A 7,603-nucleotide genomic window follows, 5' to 3' on the forward strand; every position below is an offset into this window, starting at 1 on the left:
ACAATACAATAATGTATTTCAAAGGCGGTAAATTGATGTGCAATATTATTTCAACGTAGATATATCAGTAGGATATCATTATCTAAATTCACTTATGGATAAATTGTACTACACTCCACACATTTTTTTTTTTTTTTTTTGGATAATGAATATATTTAATTACAAACTATGGTCATCCGAAAGTGTTATATGCAACGCCTAAAATGTAGTTTTTACATATCCAAATTTGAAAAGTATCTTTGACTCTTTGTCATTCCTTTTTTTTGCTAATACTAATTTTTATCAATTTCATCCTGCTAGTTTTTCTTTTTTGTTACAGATGGGATACTGGGAGGATCCCACTAACATGACCAGTAGCGGTATGCCCTACGGCAACTACACCGTAGTTGACACGGTGCCCCATGACCTCCTTTATATGGTTGATACCCACTGGTACCAGTTTCCTCCTATGAACCCTCTTTGGTATAATCTGATCTCATTTTGGATGGTCGTCACGAGCACCCTTGCTATTGGCGTTAACTTCGTTGTCATCTGGGTCTTCATGTGCACCAAGTCTCTCAAGTCTCCTGCTAATATGTACGTCGTGAATTTGGTTCTATCTGACTTTGGAATGATGTTTTGCATGTGCCCACCAATTCTAGTCAACTGCTATTATCAGACGTGGGCTTTCAGCGATATCGCCTGCCACATATAAGGAATGTTGGGTTCTGTCTTCGGAACTGCATCTATTTGGTCGATGGTCTTTATCACTTTGGATCGTTACAATGTCATCGTGAAGGGTCTTTCAGGACAGCCATTGACTGCCAATGGTGCTCTACTGCGAATTTTCATTGTATGGGCATAAACACTATTTTGGGGTGTTCTTCCTCTCTTTGGCTTTTGCAGGTATGTTCCTGAAGGCAACATGACCGCCTGCGGTACTGATTACCTCTCTGAAGATATTTATAGTCAAGTATACCTGTATCTAAGGCATAATGTGGATAATGTGGGAGGGTGGGCTGTGGCACCCTAGCAGTAGCAGCTGAACTCGGTTGAGTCCCTCGTTAGGCTGGAGGAACGTAGAGAGTAGAGGTCCCCTTTTTTGTTTTGTTTCATTTGTTGATGTCGGCTAACCCCCAAAATTGGGGGAAGTGCCTTGGTATATGTATGTATGTATACCTGTACAGTGAACCCTCGTTTATCGCAGTAGATAGGTTCCAGACGCGGGCGCGATAGGTGAAAATCCGCGAAGTAGTGACATCATATTTACCTATTTATTTAACATGTATATTCGGACTTTTAAAACCTTCCCTTGTACGTAGTACTGTTAACAAACCACCCTTTAATGTACAGAACACTTAATGCATGTACTACAGCACCCTAAACTAAAACAGGCACAAATATTAAAGGCGATTTTATATCATGCGTTTCCTAAACACCTAAAAAGCACGATAAAAAATGGCAACCAATGTTTTGTTTATGTTCATCTCTGATCATAATGAAGAAACAAACTCATTTAGTGTACAGTATACATATATGTATAGGTTAGTTTTTGCATCGATTATATTGATTATACAGTACTGTATGTTGATTTTTTTATTACCAATGTTTTAGTTTACGTATTTTTCTTAGGATTTCCAAATGAAATGTTTTTCTTTATGACGCCGCCTGAAACGACGGCGTGTACGCTCAGTAAACAACCACGCTCAGAACAAACAAGGCATTTAACGCGCATGATGATAGTGATAAATAATGATACAGTACATACAGTATTTACAGTAAAAGCATTTACAAAATATGTTACCTTACAAATATAAATTATACAGTATTGTACGTAGCAAAGCAGGAAAACAATTTACGAGAGAGAGAGAGAGAGAGAGAGAGAGAGAGAGAGAGAGAGAGAGAGAGAGAGAGAGAGAGAGAGAGAGAGATTGTTTTACGTACGTAAATGTAAATTTTAAACAAAAAAAATATGATAGGTTACAACATGTAGACTTTTAAAACCTTCCCTTTAACTTAATGCATACAGTACGTACAGTACTAAACTATAAAACAGGCACAAATACAGTTTTAGAATGTACAGTAAGAATATTAAAGTAAAAAATAAAGATTGTTACTGTACTCACCACGAAAGAAGTTGAAGAAAAACTTGAATGGTGATGGCGATGAATTTGCTGCACAGTGGAAATGATGATGATGAAGCTGATGATGTGTTCTACTGTGCAGCCAATGATAGTATTTTACGTCTCTTCAGACGGAGGTGTCTTTTCCTGGGACAACTCTTCAACTTCTTCCTGGGAAACTTCTTCAATTTCTTCCGAAGGCGTACTAGCAGGAGGAACTGGTTCTTTTTTGCGAGGCTGGAAGAACATTGTGATCGGAAGTTGTTGCCGCTGCTTCTTTTTTTGATCCAAGAGCATTTTGTAGGGAGTCATGTCTTCATCGATCTTGTTGCAGAATTGCATCGAGCGAACCATATCCTCGTCCCACTCTTGCAACATTTCTTTCAACTCCTTCGCATGGTTGCAGGCCTTGGCAAGCCGTTCTAATGTTAAGCCCGTTTCTTCGACATTTTCTTGGGTCTCTTCCTGGGTATCACTCTCTTCCTCACTTGCCGATTTCGTCAGGTCTTCGAGGTCTGCGTCAGTTAGGGGCTGGGAATGGCAGTCCAACAACTCGTCGACGTCTTCAGTCGTCATGTCGCCAAACCCGTCACCTCCAATTATGGCAGCCAACTGCACAGATTTCCGTATTGCAGAGTGTTGGATTTCCGACGGAGTAAATCCCTTGTCGTCGTAAACAATATCGGGCCACAACTTCTTCCAGCTCGCATTCACGGTTGCAGGTTTCATCTCTTGAAGTGCCTTCTGAATATTCTGCAGGCACGTGGCTATGGTGTACTGCCGCCAGTACGCCTTCAAGTTAAAATCTTCATCCTCGTCATCTTGGGCAGCATCCACACATGCAACGAGGTCCGCCAAGGTATTCTTCGTGTAGAGGGCCTTGAACGCCCTGATAACCCCCTGGTCCATCGGTTGAATTAATGACGTGGTGTTGGGTGGCAGGAACTCAACCTGAATGCCCTCATGCGACAGGTCAGTTGCGTGTCCACCAGCGTTATCCATAAGGAGAAGGATCTTGAATGGCAAGCCCTTCTCTAAGAGATATTTGCTGACTTGCGGGATAAAACACTGATGGAACCAGTTGGAGGTCAGCATCTTCGTAATCCATGCTTTTTGATTATGCATCCAGTACACGGGAAGGAGATTCTTATTTTTATTTTTCAAAGCGCGAGGATTTTTCGACTTATAAATAAGCCCCGGCTTTAACAAAAATCCAGCAGCATTGCCACACATCACGAGGGTAACGCGATCCTTGAATGCTTTAAAGCCAGAGGCTTTGGCTTCCTCTTTGAACAGGAAAGTTCGCGACGGCATTCTCTTCCAAAACAAGCCAGTCTCATCCATATTAAAGACTTGTTCCGGCTTGTATCCACCTTCGGCGATAATATTCTTGAACGTCTGGTTCACGTAAGTTTCAGCAGCGGCAGTGTCAGCGGAAGCATACTCCCCATGCAGGAAAACGCTTTTCAGGGCGAAGCGTTTCTGAAACTTCGCGAACCATCCTTTGCTTGCGGAAAAACGTTTCTGAGGCTGGGAATCAGTGGATGTCCCTGGTTGAGGATCATCTGCATCATCATCATCTTCAGCATGGTTGCCGTCGTCGTCTTTAGGTTCCTTTGCAGCAAAATTCTCATATAAGCTCAAAGCCTTTGTTTGGATGGTGTTCGTATCCAACGCTATGTTCTTCTTCCGGCAGTCGGCAATCCACACAGCTAAAGCACCTTCCATGCGTACGATCGTTTTATTACGCGTTGTAACGACTTGCTTCGCTGATCTGCTAAAGGTGATTGCAGCCGTCTTTCTAATGTTCGCCTCGTCCTTCTTGATATAGCGAACAGTAGATTCGTTGATGCCAAAATGGCGGCCGGTGGCCGCGTAACTTCTACCATCTTTTAACATGTCGAGAAGCGTAACCTTCTCAGCTATCGTCATCATCCTTCGGTGGCGTTTAGGCTCACTACCAGCCTTAAGAGAAGCAGAACGCTTGGGAGCCATTACAGTAGGATTTACAGTAACAAAAAGTTCAACTTAAAAAAGTCGCACACAGCACAGATTCACACACTTAAGAACGTCTACTCAGCGATACGCGGTAACAGAGAGTGGACGATCCAGCCCCGCGAGAACTTTGATGCTGCGGGTAGGAGATGCGGGCAAAACACCAATCACAGGCTAGATAACAAAACTTGAGTTCTGATTCGTCATCTATCAGCGCTTGAACCAATCACAACCCGTCTTACAGTACTATGATGCGTTGGTTACCTACTCATAGAAGATGCCCCGCGCATACCGAACGTACGTAGATTAAGTAAATACCGTAATAATAATAAATAATGATAATAATACTGTACAGTAATAATAATAATAATAATAATGATAATAATAATAACAATAATAATTTTATTAACAACAACAACAATAATAATAATAATAACAATAATAATAATACAGCTTTACGTACGCTATTTTACGCCTCTCTCTCTCTCTCTCTCTCTCTCTCTCTCTCTCTCTCTCTCTCTCTCTCTCTCTCTCTCTCTCGTACGCTTATTCGAAATGTGATTTTTGCAACAAAGAATATTATTGGATGCAGTACTGTACTACGTACGTATACATACAAAAGATTCATGGAAAAGAAGCACATCCATTACAGTACACACCATTCTAATATGGTATGACTGCATCTGATTTGCGTTTCATGTTCGATTTAATTTTACTACGTACTGTATACAGTACTGAATTATCGTATGATCACATTCTCTTTTCGTGTTTTATTTCTTTCTGTGCTGAATTATATATCATATGTAATGCAATGAACAATCAGTAAGAACAGATATTACTAATTACAGTATTAATGGAATTACAGGTAACAAAATATCGTATTTGGTTGTCTTCAGATTTCGCGGTATTTTCGAATTTTCCGGAAAATCCGCGATATGTATATATATATGGGTTATGGGAAAACCCCGCGAAGTGGTGAATCCGCGATTGTCGAACCGCGAAGTAGCGAGGGTTCACTGTATCTTTATGTCACAGATTGCTACATCTTTCCTCTATTCTTCATTATCTTTTGCTATACATTCATCATGAAAGCTGTTTTCAACCATGAAAAACAAATATGGGAACAAGCTAAAAAAAAATGGATAAAAAGTCCCTGAGAAATGACCCAGAAGCTAAAAAGACTTTAAGCGAATGCCGTCTTGCGATGGTTGCCCTAACGACTGTGTCCCTATGGTTTATTGCGTGGACTCCTTACTTTGTCATCAATATGGCAGGTCTTTTGTACAAGCCTATGGTCACTCCACTGTTTTCCATTTGGGGTTCAGTCTTTGCTAAGGCCAATGCAGTGTACAACCCTATTGTTTATGCTATCAGTCATCCCAAATACATAGCTGGTATGGAAAAGAAGATTCCATGCCTCTCATGTGCTAATGAAAGAGATGATGATGCCAGCAACGCCTCTGATGCCACGACAGTTGCATCTACCAATGAAAAGGAATAGAAATCTCCAGGAAATGCGGCATTAAGAAGCATTGAACTGTTTTATAATGATATGACGACGAAGAAGAACTCATTGTCCCATTTCCGAAGCCAAGACGATGGCAACGATCAATTTAGATATCCAGATTTTATTATTTTTCTTTTCATGAATACCTTAATAAATCCTTTGCATTAAGAAAAAATCAAAACATCTGTTTGATTTTCCTTATCTGACTTTTGATTTGAGAGCGAAAGATTGTAGATAATACGAATACAAGATGAGTCATATGATGATTAAGTTAAGAAAAGTATAATGAAAATCGTAGAAAAATCTTTTTATTTTTTTTGTGAACATAACAGTCCCCTTATGTATGTCTATTGTCAAACTGTATGATTTAACCAAGATATTTTTACAACGGTGTTTCAATTCTAAGTAATTTTTAATGTTTTGAAATCAGATTGAAAGTGCCTACACACGTATGTGTTTCTATATAGTGTATATATGTAAATATATATGGACATACTTGCACTGTTATATATATATATATATATATATATATATATATATATATATATATATATACATATGTTTATATATGTATATATGTATATATATATATATATATATATATATATACATGTATATATATATATATATGTATATATATGTGCATATATATTCATATATATGTATATACATATGTATATATGTATATATATGTATATATATGTATATACAAACACATATATATATATATATATATATATATATATATATATATATATATATATATGTTTATATATATACATATGTATATATATATATGTATATATACACATTATATATATGTATATATATATATATATATATATATATATATATATATATATATATATATATATATATATATCATTGTATGGAAACTGAACCCTGCAGCATACAATTTTAATACCCTGTCTAGAAATAGGAACTTGCTTGTTACAAGAAAAACTGAAAGAGATAATTTGGGATATAACAGGATTCAGTAAACTTAGATGAACTGGAAGTCTTATATAGAATTAAGATAGGGCCATACATTTTGTTTCAGATGACATGAAAGTAACAAAGGAAATTAATTTGGTTCTCTTATTAATAAAAATCCTGCATGAAACAGAAGTATTTTGTAGTATTAGTGATAGAATTGCAGGACTGAATATCAAACTGAATATGAAGTATACTTTAAAGATCATTCAAACTTATGCACCAAGAACATTCCATATAGAGGAAAAAATGTAAAGGTTTTATGAATATTTGAAGATATTTTTGACGAAAAATAACAACATAGGACGCAATTTATATTTGTTTTGGGTGATGTCAATGCTAAGATTGGTCAAACGAAGAGAGGAGAATCAGCAGTAGGTATACTGGGAGTATCCGCAAGAAGGAAGGGAATATAGAAAATTTACATGGATAATCCCAAATAGAGAAATGAACAAAGAAACAGATTTTATTATCAATGATAAAGTTATTATATTTGTTGGTATAGCAGTGTTAAACAATATAAAGTCAAGAACAATTGCATAGTGAGAAGTTAAATTTGTCTGCATGTTAGAAAATAACGAAAATAAACACTACTGTAATTAGAGAAAAATCTAATGAGTCTAGTTTAGCAATACAAAATAGGTCCTTCCAGCTACATGATGAAATGGAATGAAGTAAAAAAGAAATGAATAGTAATTTACCAAAGCTCGTATTAGAATCAGCTCATGAGATATATGGAAAAGTTCCTTAACAAGGTCAAGGAAAACTCAGAAAACATAAAAAACCTAATAAATAAAAGATTGGAAATGAGGGAAAAATCCAAGAGAGATGAAATAAAGTTAGTATAACTATCGAAAATAATAAATAAACTAAAACCCCATGACATTCCTGAACATAATTCGACTCAAATTGATAAAAAGAAGACTTGAAACATGACACTGACAAATATTTGCTTTAAAGGATGAGAATAGAACTATTATCAACAAAAGCGATGAAATGATAAAAA

The 7,603-nt window shown here is 36.8% G+C and overlaps 1 pseudogene; it reads left to right on the forward strand.

The window, feature by feature from the left end:
- Positions 1–319: 319 nt before the first annotated feature.
- LOC137637838 (rhodopsin-like) lies at positions 320–5,779 on the forward strand (annotated as a pseudogene).
- Positions 5,780–7,603: the final 1,824 nt, after the last annotated feature.

The sequence above is a fragment of the Palaemon carinicauda genome, chromosome 3 (genome assembly GCF_036898095.1).
Source record: "Palaemon carinicauda isolate YSFRI2023 chromosome 3, ASM3689809v2, whole genome shotgun sequence".
In the NCBI taxonomy this organism is placed as follows: Eukaryota; Metazoa; Arthropoda; class Malacostraca; order Decapoda; family Palaemonidae; genus Palaemon; species Palaemon carinicauda.